Source organism: Macaca mulatta, chromosome 13 (assembly GCF_049350105.2).
Source record: "Macaca mulatta isolate MMU2019108-1 chromosome 13, T2T-MMU8v2.0, whole genome shotgun sequence".
In the NCBI taxonomy this organism is placed as follows: domain Eukaryota; kingdom Metazoa; phylum Chordata; class Mammalia; order Primates; family Cercopithecidae; genus Macaca; species Macaca mulatta.
The window spans coordinates 31,674,916-31,692,177 of NC_133418.1; positions in this window are offsets into that span (position 1 = coordinate 31,674,916).

A 17,262-nucleotide genomic window follows, 5' to 3' on the forward strand; every position below is an offset into this window, starting at 1 on the left:
TTGTGGAATTGGCAAAGTGATATTTGGAAGCCCATAGAGGGCTATGGTGAAAAAGGAAACATCCTCAGATGAAATCTGGAAAGAAACTTTCTGAGAAACTGCTTAGTGTTCTTTTAATTCATCTCACAGAGTTACATCTGTATTTCGTGGATCTCTTTGCTAGCCTTTATCTGTGGAATCTGAGAACAGATATTTCGGATCCCTTTGAAGACTATAGGGCCAAAGGAAATATCCTCCGATAGCAAAGAGAAAGAAGCTTTTTGAGAAACTTCTTTGTGTTCCGTGAAATCATCTCACAGAGTTACAGCTTTCCCCTCAAGAAGCCTTTCGCTAAGACAGTTCTTGTGGAATTGGCAAAGTGATATTTGGAACGCCATAGAGGGCTATGGTGAAAAAGGAAATATCCTCAGATGAAATCTGGAAAGAAGCTTTCTGAGAATCTGCTCTGTGATATGTGACTTCCACTCACAGAGTTACATCCGTATTTCGTGGATCTCTTTGCTAGCCTTATTTCTATGGAATCTGAGAACAGATATTTCGGATCCCTTTGAAGACTATAGGGCCAAAGGAAATATCCTCCGATAACAAAGAGAAAGAAGCTTTCTGAGAAACTTCTTTGTGTTCTGTGAAATCATCTCACAGAATTACAGCTTTCCCCTCAAGAAGCCTTTCGCTAAGACAGTTCTTGTGGAATTGGCAAAGTGATATTTGGAAGGCCATAGAGGGCTATGGTGAAAAAGGAAATATCCTCAGATGACATCTGGAAAGAAGCTTTCTGAGAAACTGCTTAGTGTTCTGTTAATTCATCTCACAGAGTTACATCTGTATTTCGTGGATCTCTTTGCTAGCCTTATTTCTGTGGAATCTGAGAACAGATATTTCGGATCCCTTTGAAGACTATAGGGCCAAAGGAAATATCCTCCGATAACAAAGAGAAAGAAGCTTTCTGAGAAACTTCTTAGTGTTCTGTGAAATCATCTCACAGAGTTACAGCTTTCCCCTCAAGAAGCCTTCCACCAAGACAGTTCTTGTGGAATTGGCAAAGTGATATTTGGAAGGCCATAGAGGGCTATGGTGAAAAAGAAATATACTCAGATGAAATCTGGAAAGAAGCTTTCTGAGAAACTGCTTAGTGTTCTGTTAATTCATCTCACAGAGTTACATCTGTATTTCGTGGATCTCTTTGCTAGCCTAATTTCTGTGGAATCTGAGAACAGATATTTCGGATCCCTTTGAAGACTATAGGGCCAAAGGAAATACCTCCGATAACAAAGAGAAAGAAGCTTTCTGAGAAACTTCTTTGTGTTCTATGAAATCATCTCACAGAGTTACAGCTTTCCCCTCAAGAAGCCTTTCGCGAAGACAGTTCTCGTGGAAATGGCAAAGTGATATTTGGAAGCCCATAGAGGGCTATGGTGAAAAAGGATATATCCTCAGATGAAATCTGGAAAGAAGCTTTCTGAGAAACTGCTTAGTGTTCTGTTAATTCATCTCACAGAGTTACATCTGTATTTCGTGGATCTCTTTGCTAGCCTAATTTCTGTGGAATCTGAGAACAGATATTTCGGATCCCTTTGAAGACTATAGGGCCAAAGGAAATATCCTCCGATAACAAAGAGAAAGAATCTTTCTGAGAAACTTCTTTGTGTTCTATGAAATCATCTCACAGAGTTACAGCTTTCCCCTCAAGAAGCCTTTCGCTAAGACAGTTCTTGTGGAAATGGCAAAGTGATATTTGGAAGCCCATAGAGTGCTATGGTGAAAAAGGAAATATCCTCAGATGAAATCTGGAAAGAAGCTTTCTGAGAAACTGCTTAGTGTTCTGTTAATTCATCTCACAGAGTTACATCTGTATTTCGTGGATCTCTTTGCTAGCCTAATTTCTGTGGAATCTGAGAACAGATATTTCCCATCCCTTTGAAGACTATAGGGCCAAAGGAAATATCCTCCGATAACAAAGAGAAAGAAGCCTTCTGAGAAACTTCTTTGTGTTCTGTGAAATCATCTCACACAGTTACAGCTTTCCCCTCAAGAAGCCATTCGCTAAGACAGTTCTTGTGGAATTGGCAAAGTGATATTTGGAACGCCCTAGAGGGCTATGGTGAAAAAGGAAATATCCTCAGTTGAAATCTGGAAAGAAGCTTTCTGAGAAACAGCTCTGTTATATGTGACTTCCACTCACAGAGTTACATCTGTATTTCGTGGATCTCTTTGCTAGCCTTATTTCTGTGGAATCTGAGAACAGATATTTCCCATCCCTTTGAAGACTATAGGGCCAAAGGAAATATCCTCCGATAACAAAGAGAAAGAAGCTTTCTGAGAAACTTCTTTGTGTTCTGTGAAATCATCTCACAGAGTTACAGCTTTCCCCTCAAGAAGCCTTTCGCTAAGACAGTTATTGTGGAATTGGCAAAGTGATATTTCGAAGGCCATAGAGGGCTATGGTGAAAAAGGAAATATCCTCAGAAGAAATCTGGAAAGAAGCTTTCTGAGAAACTACTTAGAGTTCTGTTAATTCATCTCACAGAATTACATCTGTATTTCGTGGATCTCTTTGCTAGCCTTATTTCTGTGGAATCTGAGAACAGATATTTCGGATCCATTTGAAGACTATAGGGCCAAAGGAAATATCCTCCGATAACAAAGAGAAAGAATCTTTCTGAGAAACTTCTTTGTGTTCTATGAAATCATCTCACAGAGTTACAGCTTTCCCCTCAAGAAGCCTTTCGCTAAGACAGTTCTTGTGGAAATGGCAAACTGATATTTGGAATGCCATAGAGGGCTATGGTGAAAAAGTAAATATCCTCAGATGAAATCTGGAAAGAAGCTTTCTGAGAAACTGCTTAGTGTTCTGTTAATTCATCTCACAGAGTTACAACTGTATTTCGTGGATCTCTTTGCTAGCCTAATTTCTGTGGAATCTGAGAACAGATATTTCCCATCCCTTTGAAGACTATAGGGCGAAAGGAAATATCCTCCGATAACAAAGAGAAAGAAGATTTCTAAGAAACTTCTTTGTGTTCTGTGAAATCATCTCACAGAGTTACAGCTTTCCCCTCAAGAAGCCTTTCGCTGAGACAGTTCTTGTGGAATTGGCAAAGTGATATTTGGAAGCCCATAGAGGGCTATGGTGAAAAAGGAAATATCCTCAGATGAAATCTGGAAAGAAGCTTTCTGAGAAACTGCTTAGTGTTCTGTTAATTCATCTCACAGAGTTACATCTGTATTTCGTGGATCTCTTTGCTAGCCTAATTTCTGTGGAATCTGAGAACAGATATTTCCCATCCCTTTGAAGACTATAGGGCCAAAGGAAATATCCTCCGATAACAAAGAGAATGAAGCTTTCTGAGAAACTTCTTTGTGTTCTGTGAAATCATCTCACAGAGTTACAGCTTTCCCCTCAAGAAGCCTTTCGCTAAGACAGTTCTTGTGAAATTGGCAAACTGATATTTGGAATGCCATAGAGGGCTAGGTTAAAAAACGAAATATCCTCAGATGAAATCTGGAAAGAAGCTTTCTGAGAAACTGCTTAGTGTTCTGTTAATTCATCTCACAGAGTTACATCTGTATTTCGTGGATCTCTTTGCTAGCCTAATTTCTGTGGAATCTGAGAACAGATATTTCGGATCCCTTTGAAGACTATAGGGCCAAAGGAAATATCCTCCGATAACAAAGAGAAAGAAGCTTTCTGAGAAACTTCTTTGTGTTCTGTAAAATCTTCTCACAGAGTTACAGCTTTCCCCTCAAGAAGCCTTTCGCTAAGACAGTTCTTGTGGAATTGGCAAAGTGATATTTGGAACGCCATAGAGGGCTAAGGTTAAAAAGGAAATATCCTCAGATGAAATCTGGAAAGAAGCTTTCTGAGAAACTGCTTAGTGTTCTGTTAATTCATCTCACAGAGTTACATCTGTATTTCGTGGATCTCTTTGCTAGCCTTATTTCTGTGGAATCTGAGAACAGATATTTCGGATCCCTTTGAAGACTACTGGGCCAAAGGAAATATCCTCCGATAACAAAGAGAAAGAAGCTTTCTGAGAAACTTCTTTGTGTTCTTTGAAATCATCTCACAGAGTTACAGCTTTCCCCTCAAGAAGACTTTCGCTAAGACAGTTCTTGTGGAATTGGCAAAGTGATATTTCCAAGGCCATAGAGTTCTATGGTGAAAAAGGAAATATCCTCAGATGAAATCTGGAAAGAAGCTTTCTGAGAAACTGCTCTGTTATATGTGACTTCCACTCACAGAGTTATATCTGTATTTCGTGGATCTCTTTGCTAGCCTTATTTCTGTGGAATCTGAGAGCAGATATTTCGGATCCCTTTGAAGACTATAGGGACAAAGGAAATATCCTCCGATAACAAAGAGAAAGAAGCTTTCTGAGAAACTTCTTTGTGTTCTGTGAAATCATCTCACAGAGTTACAGCTTTCCCCTCCAGAAGTCTTTCGCTAAGACAGTTCTTGTGGAATTGGCAAAGTGATATTTGGAACGCCATAGAGGGCTATGGTGAAAAAGGAAATATCCTCAGATGAAATCTGGAAAGAAGCTTTCTGAGAAACTGCTTAGTGTTCTGTTAATTCATCTCACAGAGTTACAACTGTATTTCGTGGATCTCTTTGCTAGCCTTATTTCTGTGGAATCTGAGAACAGATATTTCCCATCCCTTTGAAGACTATAGGGGCAAAGGAAATATCCTCCGATAACAAAGAGAAAGAAGCTTTCTGAGAAACTTCTTTGTGTTCTGTGAAATCATCTCACAGAGTTACAGCTTTCCCCTCAAGAAGCCTTCCACCAAGACAGTTCTTGTGGAATTGGCAAAGTGATATTTCGAAGGCCATAGAGGGCTATGGTGAAAAAGGAAATATCCTCAGATGAAATCTGGAAAGAAGCTTTCTGAGAAACTGCTTAGTGTTCTGTTAATTCATCTCACAGAGTTACATCTCTATTTCGTGGATCTCTTTGCTAGCCTTATTTCTGTGGAATCTGAGAACAGATATTTCGGATCCCTTTGAAGACTATAGGGCCAAAGGAAATATCCTCCGATAACAAAGAGAAAGAAGCTTTCTGAGAAACTTCTTTGTGTTCTGTGAAATCATCTCACGGAGTCACAGCTTTCCCCTCAAGAAGCCTTTCGCTAAGACAGTTCTTGTGGAATTGGCAAAGTGATATTTGGAACGCCATAGAGGGCTATGGTGAAAATGGAAATATCCTCAGATGAAATCTGGAAAGAAGCTTTCTGAGAAACTGCTCTGTTATATGTGACTTACACTCACAGAGTTAAATCTGCATTTCGTGGATCTCTTTGCTAACCTTATTTCTGTGGAATCTGAGAACAGATATTTCGGATCCCTTTGAAGACTATAGGGCCAAAGGAAATATCCTCCGATAACAAAGAGAAAGAAGCTTTTTGAGAAACTTCTTTGTGTTCTGTGAAATCATCTCACAGAGTTACAGCTTTCCCCTCAAGAAGCCTTTCGCTAAGACAGTTATTGTGGAATTGGCAAAGTGATATTTCGAAGGCCATAGAGGGCTATGGTGAAAAAGGAAATATCCTCAGATGAAACCTGGAAAGAAGCTTTCTGAGAAACTGCTTAGAGTTCTGTTAATTCATCTCACGGAATTACATCTGTATTTCGTGGATCTCTTTGCTAGCCTTATTTCTGTGGAATCTGAGAACAGATATTTTGGAACACTTTGAAGACTATAGGGCCAAAGGAAATATTCTCCGATAACAAAGAGAAAGAATCTTTCTGAGAAACTTCTTTGTGTTCTATGAAATCATCTCACAGAGTTACAGCTTTCCCCTCAAGAAGCCTTTCGCTAAGACAGTTCTTGTGGAAATGGCAAAGTGATATTTGGAAGCCCATAGAGGGCTATGGTGAAAAAGGAAATATCCTCAGATGAAATCTGGAAAGAAGCTTTCTGAGAAACTGCTTAGTGTTCTGTTAATTCATCTCACAGAGTTACATCGGTATTTCGTGGATCTCATTGCTAGCCTAATTTCTGTGGAATCTGAGAACAGATAATTCCCATCCCTTTGAAGACTATAGGGCCAAAGGAAATATCCTCCGATAACAAAGAGAATGAAGCTTTCTGAGAAACTTCTTTGTGTTCTGTGAAATCATCTCACAGAGTTACAGCTTTCCCCTCAAGAAGCCTTTCGCTAAGACAGTTCTTGTGGAATTGGCAAACTGATATTTGGAATGCCATAGAGGGCTATGGTGAAAAACGAAATATCCTCAGATGAAATATGGAAAGAAACTTTCTGAGAAACTGCTTAGTGTTCTGTTTATTCATCTCACAGAGTTACATCTGTATTTCGTGGATCTCTTTGCTAGCCTAATTTCTGTGGAATCTGAGAACAGATATTTCGGATCCCTTTGAAGACTATAGGGCCAAGGGAAATATCCTCCGATAACAAAGAGAAAGAAGCTTTCTGAGAAACTTCTTTGTGCTCTGTGAAATCATCTCACAGAGTTACAGCTTTGCCCTCAAGAAGCCTTTCACTAAGACAGTTCTTGTGGAATTGGCAAAGTGATATTTGGAACGCCCTAGAGGGCTATGGTGAAAAAGGAAATATCCTCAGATGAAATCTGGAAAGAAGCTTTCTGAGAAACTGCTCTGTTATATGTGACTTCCACTCACAGAGTTACATCTGTATTTCGTGGATCTCTTTGCTAGCCTTATTTCTGTGGAATCTGAGAACAGATATTTCGGTTCCCTTTGAAGACTATAGGGCCAAAGGAAATATCCTCCGATAACAAAGAGAAAGCAGCTTTCTGAGAAACTTCTTTGTGTTCTGTGAAATCATCTCACAGAGTTACAGCTTTCCCCTCAAGAAGCCTTTCGCTAAGACAGTTCTTGTGGAATTGGCAAACTGATATTTGGAATGCCATAGAGGGCTATGGTGAAAAACGAAATATCCTCAGATGAAATCTGGAAAGAAGCTTTCTGAGAAACTGCTTAGTGTTCTGTTTATTCATCTCACAGAGTTACATCTGTATTTCGTGGACCTCTTTGCTAGCCTAATTTCTGTGGAATCTGAGAACAGATATTTCGGATCCCTTTGAAGACTATAGGGCCAAAGGAAATATCCTCCGATAGCAAAGAGAAAGAAGCTTTTTGAGAAACTTCTTTGTGTTCCGTGAAATCATCTCACAGAGGTACAGCTTTCCCCTCAAGAAGCCTTTCGCTAAGACAGTTCTTGTGGAATTGGCAAAGTGATATTTGGAACGCCATAGAGGGCTATGGTGAAAAAGGAAATATCCTCAGATGAAATCTGGAAAGAAGCTTTCTGAGAATCTGCTCTGTGATATGTGACTTCCACTCACAGAGTTACATCCGTATTTCGTGGATCTCTTTGCTAGCCTTATTTCTATGGAATCTGAGAACAGATATTTCGGATCCCTTTGAAGACTATAGGGCCAAAGGAAATATCCTCCGATAACAAAGAGAAAGAAGCTTTCTGAGAAACTTCTTTGTGTTCTGTGAAATCATCTCACAGAATTACAGCTTTCCCCTCAAGAAGCCTTTCGCTAAGACAGTTCTTGTGGAATTGGAAAAGTGATATTTGGAAGGCCATAGAGGGCTATGGTGAAAAAGGAAATATCCTCAGATGAAATCTGGAAAGAAGCTTTCTGAGAAACTGCTTAGTGTTCTGTTAATTCATCTCACAGAGTTACATCTGTATTTCGTGGATCTCTTTGCTAGCCTTATTTCTGTGGAATCTGAGAACAGATATTTCGGATCCCTTTGAAGACTATAGGGCCAAAGGAAATATCCTCCGATAACAAAGAGAAAGAAGCTTTCTGAGAAACTTCTTAGTGTTCTGTGAAATCATCTCACAGAGTTACAGCTTTCCCCTCAAGAAGCCTTCCACCAAGACAGTTCTTGTGGAATTGGCAAAGTGATATTTGGAAGGCCATAGAGGGCTATGGTGAAAAAGGAAATATCCTCAGATGAAATCTGGAAAGAAGCTTTCTGAGAAACTGCTTAGTGTTCTGTTAATTCATCTCACAGAGTTACATCTGTATTTCGTGGATCTCTTTGCTAGCCTAATTTCTGTGGAATCTGAGAACAGATATTTCGGATCCCTTTGAAGACTATAGGGCCAAAGGAAATATCCTCCGATAACAAAGAGAAAGAAGCTTTCTGAGAAACTTCTTTGTGTTCTATGAAATCATCTCACAGAGTTACAGCTTTCCCCTCAAGAAGCCTTTCGCGAAGACTGTTCTCGTGGAAATGGCAAAGTGATATTTGGAAGCCCATAGAGGGCTATGGTGAAAAAGGATATATCCTCAGATGAAATCTGGAAAGAAGCTTTCTGAGAAACTGCTTAGTGTTCTGTTAATTCATCTCACAGAGTTACATCTGCATTTCGTGGATCTCTTTGCTAGCCTAATTTCTGTGGAATCTGAGAACAGATATTTCGGATCCCTTTGAAGACTATAGGGCCAAAGGAAATATCCTCCGATAACAAAGAGAAAGAATCTTTCTGAGAAACTTCTTTGTGTTCTATGAAATCATCTCACAGAGTTACAGCTTTCCCCTCAAGAAGCCTTTCGCTAAGACAGTTCTTGTGGAAATGGCAAAGTGATATTTGGAAGCCCATAGAGTGCTATGGTGAAAAAGGAAATATCCTCAGATGAAATCTGGAAAGAAGCTTTCTGAGAAACTGCTTAGTGTTCTGTTAATTCATCTCACAGAGTTACATCTGTATTTCGTGGATCTCTTTGCTAGCCTAATTTCTGTGGAATCTGAGAACAGATATTTCCCATCCCTTTGAAGACTATAGGGCCAAAGGAAATATCCTCCGATAACAAAGAGAATGAAGCTTTCTGAGAAACTTCTTTGTGTTCTCTGAAATCATCTCACAGAGTTACAGCTTTCCCCTCAAGAAGCCTTTCGCTAAGACAGTTCTTGTGGAATTGGCAAAGTGATATTTAAGGCCATAGAGTTCTATGGTGAAAAAGGAAATATCCTCAGATGAAATCTGGAAAGAAACTTTCTGAGAAACTGCTCTGTTATATGTGACTTCCACTCACAGAGTTACATCTGTATTTCGTGGATCTCTTTGCTAGCCTTATTTCTGTGGAATCTGAGAGCAGATATTTCGGATCCCTTTGAAGACTATAGGGCCAAAGGAAATATCCTCCGATAACAAAGAGAAAGAAGCTTTCTGAGAAACTTCTTTGTGTTCTGTGAAATCATCTCACAGAGTTACAGCTTTCCCCTCAAGAAGCCTTTCGCTAAGACAGTTCTTGTGGAATTGGCAAAGTGATATTTGGAACGCCATAGAGGGCTATCGTGAAAAAGGAAATATCCTCAGATGAAATCTGGAAAGAAGCTTTCTGAGAAACTGCTTAGTGTTCTGTTAATTCATCTCACAGAGTTACAACTGTATTTCGTGGATCTCTTTGCTAGCCTAATTTCTGTGGAATCTGAGAACAGATATTTCCCATCCCTTTGAAGACTATTGGGCCAAAGGAAATATCCTCCGATAACAAAGAGAAAGAAGCTTTCTGAGAAACTTCTTTGTGTTCTGTGAAATCATCTCACAGAGTTACAGCTTTCCCCTCAAGAAGCCTTTCGCTGAGACAGTTCTTGTGGAATTGGCAAAGTGATATTTGGAAGCCCATAGAGGGCTATGGTGAAAAACGAAATATCCTCAGATGAAATCTGGAAAGAAGCTTTCTGAGAAACTGCTTAGTGTTCTGTTAATTCATCTCACAGAATTACATCTGTATTTCGTGGATCTCTTTGCTAGCCTTATTTCTGTGGAATCTGAGAACAGATATTTCGGATGCCTTTGAAGACTATAGGGCCAAAGGAAATATCCTCCGATAACAAAGAGAAAGAAGCTTTCTGAGAAACTTCTTTGTGTTCTGTGAAATCATCTCACAGAGTTACAGCTTTCCCCTCAAGAAGCCTTTCGCTAAGACAGTTCTTGTGGAATTGGCAAAGTGATATTTGGAAGACCATAGAGGGCTATGGTGAAAAAGGAATTATCCTCAGATGAAATCTGGAAAGAAGCTTTCTGAGAAACTGCTTAGAGTTCTGTTAATTCATCTCACAGAATTACATCTGTATTTCGTGGATCTCTTTGCTAGCCTTATTTCTGTGGAATCTGAGAACAGATATTTCGGATCCCTTTGAAGACTATAGGGCCAAAGGAAATATCCTCCGATAACAAAGAGAAAGAAGCTTTCTGAGAAACTTCTTTGTGTTCTGTGAAATCATCTCACAGAGTTACAGCTTTCCCCTCAAGAAGCCTTTCGCTAAGACAGTTCTTGTGGAATTGGCAAAGTGATATTTGGAAGGCCATAGAGGGCTATGGTGAAAAAGGAATTATCCTCAGATGAAATCTGGAAAGAAGCTTTCTGAGAAACTGCTTAGAGTTCTGTTAATTCATCTCACAGAATTACATCTGTATTTCGTGGATCTCTTTGCTAGCCTTATTTCTGTGGAATCTGAGAACAGATATTTCGGATCCCTTTGAAGATTATAGGGCCAAAGGAAATATCCTCCGATAACAAAGAGAAAGAATCTTTCTGAGAAACTTCTTTGTGTTCTATGAAATCATCTCACAGAGTTACAGCTTTCCCCTCAAGAAGCCTTTCGCTAAGACAGTTCTTGTGGAAATGGCAAAGTGATATTTGGAAGCCCATAGAGTGCTATGGTGAAAAAGGAAATATCCTCAGATGAAATCTGGAAAGAAGCTTTCTGAGAAACTGCTTAGTGTTCTGTTAATTCATCTCACAGAGTTACATCTGTATTTCGTGGATCTCTTTGCTAGCCTAATTTCTGTGGAATCTGAGAACAGATATTTCCCATCCCTTTGAAGACTATAGGGCCAAAGGAAATATCCTCCGATAACAAAGAGAATGAAGCTTTCTGAGAAACTTCTTTGTGTTCTCTGAAATCATCTCACAGAGTTACAGCTTTCCCCTCAAGAAGCCTTTCGCTAAGACAGTTCTTGTGGAATTGGCAAAGTGATATTTGGAATGCCATAGAGGGCAATGGTGAAAAACGAAATATCCTCAGATGAAATCTGGAAAGAAGCTTTCTGAGAAACTGCTTAGTGTTCTGTTAATTCATCTCACAGAGTTACATCTGTATTTCGTGGATCTCTTTGCTAGCCTAATTTCTGTGGAATCTGAGAACAGATATTTCGGATCCCTTTGAAGACTATAGGGCCAAAGGAAATATCCTCCGATAACAAAGAGAAAGAAGCTTTCTGAGAAACTTCTTTGTGTTCTGTAAAATCTTCTCACAGAGTTACAGCTTTCCCCTCAAGAAGCCATTCGCTAAGACAGTTCTTGTGGAATTGGCAAAGTGATATTTGGAACGCCATAGAAGGCTAAGGTGAAAAAGGAAATATCCTCAGATGAAATCTGGAAAGAAGCTTTCTGAGAAACTGCTTAGTGTTCTGTTAATTCATCTCACAGAGTTACATCTGTATTTCGTGGATATCTTTGCTAGCCTTATTTCTGTGGAATCTGAGAACAGATATTTCGGATCCCTTTGAAGACTACTGGGCCAAAGGAAATATCCTCCGATAACAAAGAGAAAGAAGCTTTCTGAGAAACTTCTTTGTGTTCTGTGAAATCATCTCACAGAGTTACAGCTTTCCCCTCAAGAAGACTTTCGCTAAGACAGTTCTTGTGGAATTGGCAAAGTGATATTTGGAACGCCCTAGAGGGCTATGGTGAAAAAGGAAATATCCTCAGATGAAATCTGGAAAGAAGCTTTCTGAGAAACTGCTCTGTTATATGTGACTTCCACTCACAGAGTTACATCTGTATTTCGTGGATCTCTTTGCTAGCCTTATTCCTGTGGAATCTGAGAGCAGATATTTCGGTTCCCTTTGATGACTATAGGGCCAAAGGAAATATCCTCCGATAACAAAGAGAAGGAAGCTTTCTGAGAAACTTCTTTGTGTTCTGTGAAATCATCTCACAGAGTTACAGCTTTCCCCTCAAGAAGCCTTTCACTAAGACCGTTCTTGTGGATTTGGCAAAGTAATATTTGGAAGCCCATAGAGGGCTATGGTGAAAAAGGAAATATCCTCAGATGAAATCTGGAAAGAAGCTTTCTGAGAAACTGCTTAGTGTTCTGTTAATTCATCTCACAGAGTTACATCTGTATTTCGTGGATCTCTTTGCTAGCCTAATTTCTGTGGAATCTGAGAACAGATATTTCCCATCCCTTTGAAGACTATAGGGCCAAAGGAAATATCCTCCGATAACAAAGAGAATGAAGCTTTCTGAGAAACTTCTTTGTGTTCTGTGAAATCATCTCACAGAGTTACAGCTTTCCGCTCAAGAAGCCTTTCGCTAAGACAGTTCTTGTGGAATTGGCAAACTGATATTTGGAATGCCATAGAGGGCTATGGTGAAAAACGAAATATCCTCAGATGAAATCTGGAAAGAAGCTTTCTGAGAAACTGCTTAGTGTTCTGTTTATTCATCTCACAGAGTTACATCTGTATTTCGTGGATCTCTTTGCTAGCCTAATTTCTGTGGAATCTGAGAACAGATATTTCCCATCCCTTTGAAGACTATAGGGCCAAAGGAAATATCCTACGATAACAAAGAGAATGAAGCTTTCTGAGAAACTTCTTTGTGTTCTGTGAAATCATCTCACAGAGTTACAGCTTTCCCCTCAAGAAGCCTTTCGCTAAGACAGTTCTTGTGGAATTGGCAAAGTGATATTTGGAATGCCATAGAGGGCTATGGTGAAAAACGAAATATCCTCAGATGAAATCTGGAAAGAAGCCTTCTGAGAAACTGCTTAGTGTTCTGTTAATTCATCTCACAGAGTTACATCTGTATTTCGTGGATCTCTTTGCTAGCCTAATTTCTGTGGAATCTGAGAACAGATATTTCGGATCCCTTTGAAGACTACAGGGCCAAAGGAAATATCGTCCGATAACAAAGAGAAAGAAGCTTTCTGAGAAACTTCTTAGTGTTCTGTGAAATCATCTCACAGAGTTACAGCTTTCCCCTCAAGAAGCCTTTCACTAAGACAGTTCTTGTGGAATTGGCAAAGTGATATTTGGAACGCCATAGAGGGCAATGGTGAATAAGGAAATATCCTCAGATGAAATCTGGAAAGAAGCTTTCTGAGAAACTGCTTAGTGTTCTGTTAATTCATCTCACAGAGTTACATCTGTGTTTCGTGGATCTCTTTGCTAGCCTTATTTCTGTGGAATCTGAGAACAGATATTTCGGATCCCTTTGAAGACTATAGGGCCAAAGGAAATATCCTCCGATAACAAAGAGAAAGAAGCCTTCTGAGAAACTTCTTTGTGTTCTGTGAAATCATCTCACACAGTTACAGCTTTCCCCTCAAGAAGCCATTCGCTAAGACAGTTCTTGTGGAATTGGCAAAGTGATATTTGGAACGCCCTAGAGGGCTATGGTGAAAAAGGAAATATCCTCAGATGAAATCTGGAAAGAAGCTTTCTGAGAAACAGCTCTGTTATATGTGACTTCCACTCACAGAGTTACATCTGTATTTCGTGGATCTCTTTGCTAGCCTTATTTCTGTGGAATCTGAGAACAGATATTTCCCATCCCTTTGAAGACTATAGGGCCAAAGGAAATATCCTCCGATAACAAAGAGAAAGAAGCTTTCTGAGAAACTTCTTTGTGTTCTGTGAAATCATCTCACAGAGTTACATCTTTCCCCTCAAGAAGCCTTTCGCTAAGACAGTTCTTGTGGAAATGGCAAACTGATATTTGGAATGCCATAGAGGGCTATGGTGAAAAAGTAAATATCCTCAGATGAAATCTGGAAAGAAGCTTTCTGAGAAACTGCTTAGTGTTCTGTTAATTCATCTCACAGAGTTACAACTGTATTTCGTGGATCTCTTTGCTAGCCTAATTTCTGTGGAATCTGAGAACAGATATTTCCCATCCCTTTGAAGACTATAGGGCCAAAGGAAATATCCTCCGATAACAAAGAGAAAGAAGCTTTCTAAGAAACTTCTTTGTGTTCTGTGAAATCATCTCACAGAGTTACAGCTTTCCCTTCAAGAAGCCTTTCGCTGAGACAGTTCTTGTGGAATTGGCAAAGTGATATTTGGAAGCCCATAGAGGGCTATGGTGAAAAAGGAAATATCCTCAGATGAAATCTGGAAAGAAGCTTTCTGAGAAACTGCTTAGTGTTCTGTTAATTCATCTCACAGAGTTACATCTGTATTTCGTGGATCTCTTTGCTAGCCTAATTTCTGTGGAATCTGAGAACAGATATTTCCCATCCCTTTGAAGACTATAGGGCCAAAGGAAATATCCTCCGATAACAAAGAGAATGAAGCTTTCTGAGAAACTCCTTTGTGATCTGTGAAATCATCTCACAGAGTTACAGCTTTCCCCTCAAGAAGCCTTTCGCTAAGACAGTTCTTGTGAAATTGGCAAACTGATATTTGGAATGCCATAGAGGGCTAGGTTGAAAAACGAAATATCCTCAGATGAAATCTGGAAAGAAGCTTTCTGAGAAACTGCTTAGTGTTCTGTTAATTCATCTCACAGAGTTACATCTGTATTTCGTGGATCTCTTTGCTAGCCTAATTTCTGTGGAATCTGAGAACAGATATTTCGGATCCCTTTGAAGACTACTGGGCCAAAGGAAATATCCTCCGATAACAAAGAGAAAGAAGCTTTCTGAGAAACTTCTTTGTGTTCTTTGAAATCATCTCACAGAGTTATAGCTTTCCCCTCAAGAAGACTTTCGCTAAGACAGTTCTTGTGGAATTGGCAAAGTGATATTTGGAACGCCATAGAGGGCTATGGTGAAAAAGGAAATATCCTCAGATGAAATCTGGAAAGAAGCTTTCTGAGAAACTGCTTAGTGTTCTGTTAATTCATCTCACAGAGTTACAACTGTATTTCGTGGATCTCTTTGCTAGCCTTATTTCTGTGGAATCTGAGAACAGATATTTCCCATCCCTTTGAAGACTATAGGGGCAAAGGAAATATCCTCCGATAACAAAGAGAAAGAAGCTTTCTGAGAAACTTCTTTGTGTTCTGTGAAATCATCTCACAGAGTTACAGCTTTCCCCTCAAGAAGCCTTCCACCAAGACAGTTCTTGTGGAATTGGCAAAGTGATATTTCGAAGGCCATAGAGGGCTATGGTGAAAAAGGAAATATCCTCAGATGAAATCTGGAAAGAAGCTTTCTGAGAAACTGCTTAGTGTTCTGTTAATTCATCTCACAGAGTTACATCTCTATTTCGTGGATCTCTTTGCTAGCCTTATTTCTGTGGAATCTGAGAACAGATATTTCGGATCCCTTTGAAGACTATAGGGCCAAAGGAAATATCCTCCGATAACAAAGAGAAAGAAGCTTTCTGAGAAACTTCTTTGTGTTCTGTGAAATCATTTCACGGAGTTACAGCTTTCCCCTCAAGAAGCCTTTCGCTAAGACAGTTCTTGTGGAATTGGCAAAGTGATATTTGGAACGCCATAGAGGGCTATGGTGAAAATGGAAATATCCTCAGATGAAATCTGGAAAGAAGCTTTCTGAGAAACTGCTCTGTTATATGTGACTTACACTCACAGAGTTAAATCTGCATTTCGTGGATCTCTTTGCTAACCTTATTTCTGTGGAATCTGAGAAAAGATATTTCGGATCCCTTTGAAGACTATAGGGCCAAAGGAAATATCCTCCGATAACAAAGAGAAAGAAGCTTTTTGAGAAACTTCTTTGTGTTCTGTGAAATCATCTCACAGAGTTACAGCTTTCCCCTCAAGAAGCCTTTCGCTAAGACAGTTATTGTGGAATTGGCAAAGTGATATTTCGAAGGCCATAGAGGGCTATGGTGAAAAAGGAAATATCCTCAGATGAAACCTGGAAAGAAGCTTTCTGAGAAACTGCTTAGAGTTCTGTTAATTCATCTCACGGAATTACATCTGTATTTCGTGGATCTCTTTGCTAGCCTTATTTCTGTGGAATATGAGAACAGATATTTCGGAACCCTTTGAAGACTATAGGGCCAAAGGAAATATTCTCCGATAACAAAGAGAAAGAATCTTTCTGAGAAACTTCTTTGTGTTCTATGAAATCATCTCACAGAGTTACAGCTTTCCCCTCAAGAAGCCTTTCGCTAAGACAGTTCTTGTGGAAATGGCAAAGTGATATTTGGAAGCCCATAGAGGGCTATGGTGAAAAAGGAAATATCCTCAGATGAAATCTGGAAAGAAGCTTTCTGAGAAACTGCTTAGTGTTCTGTTAATTCATCTCACAGAGTTACATCGGTATTTCGTGGATCTCATTGCTAGCCTAATTTCTGTGGAATCTGAGAACAGATAATTCCCATCCTTTTGAAGACTATAGGGCCAAAGGAAATATCCTCCGATAACAAAGAGAATGAAGCTTTCTGAGAAACTTCTTTGTGTTCTGTGAAATCATCTCACAGAGTTACAGCTTTCCCCTCAAGAAGCCTTTCGCTAAGACAGTTCTTGTGGAATTGGCAAACTGATATTTGGAATGCCATAGAGGGCTATGGTGAAAAACGAAATATCCTCAGATGAAATCTGGAAAGAAGCTTTCTGAGAAACTGCTTAGTGTTCTGTTTATTCATCTCACAGAGTTACATCTGTATTTCGTGGATCTCTTTGCTAGCCTAATTTCTGTGGAATCTGAGAACAGATATTTCGGATCCCTTTGAAGACTATAGGGCCAAGGGAAATATCCTCCGATAACAAAGAGAAAGAAGCTTTCTGAGAAACTTCTTTGTGCTCTGTGAAATCATCTCACAGAGTTACAGCTTTGCCCTCAAGAAGCCTTTCACTAAGACAGTTCTTGTGGAATTGGCAAAGTGATATTTGGAACGCCCTAGAGGGCTATGGTGAAAAAGGAAATATCCTCAGATGAAATCTGGAAAGAAGCTTTCTGAGAAACTGCTCTGTTATATGTGACTTCCACTCACAGAGTTACATCTGTATTTCGTGGATCTCTTTGCTAGCCTTATTTCTGTGGAATCTGAGAACAGATATTTCGGTTCCCTTTGAAGACTATAGGGCCAAAGGAAATATCCTCCGATAACAAAGAGAATGAAGCTTTCTGAGAAACTTCTTTGTGTTCTGTGAAATCATCTCACAGAGTTACAGCTTTCCCCTCAAGAAGCCTTTCGCTAAGACAGTTCTTGTGGAATTGGCAAACTGATATTTGGAATGCCATAGAGGGCTATGGTGAAAAACGAAATATCCTCAGATGAAATCTGGAAAGAAGCTTTCTGAGAAACTGCTTAGTGTTCTCTTTA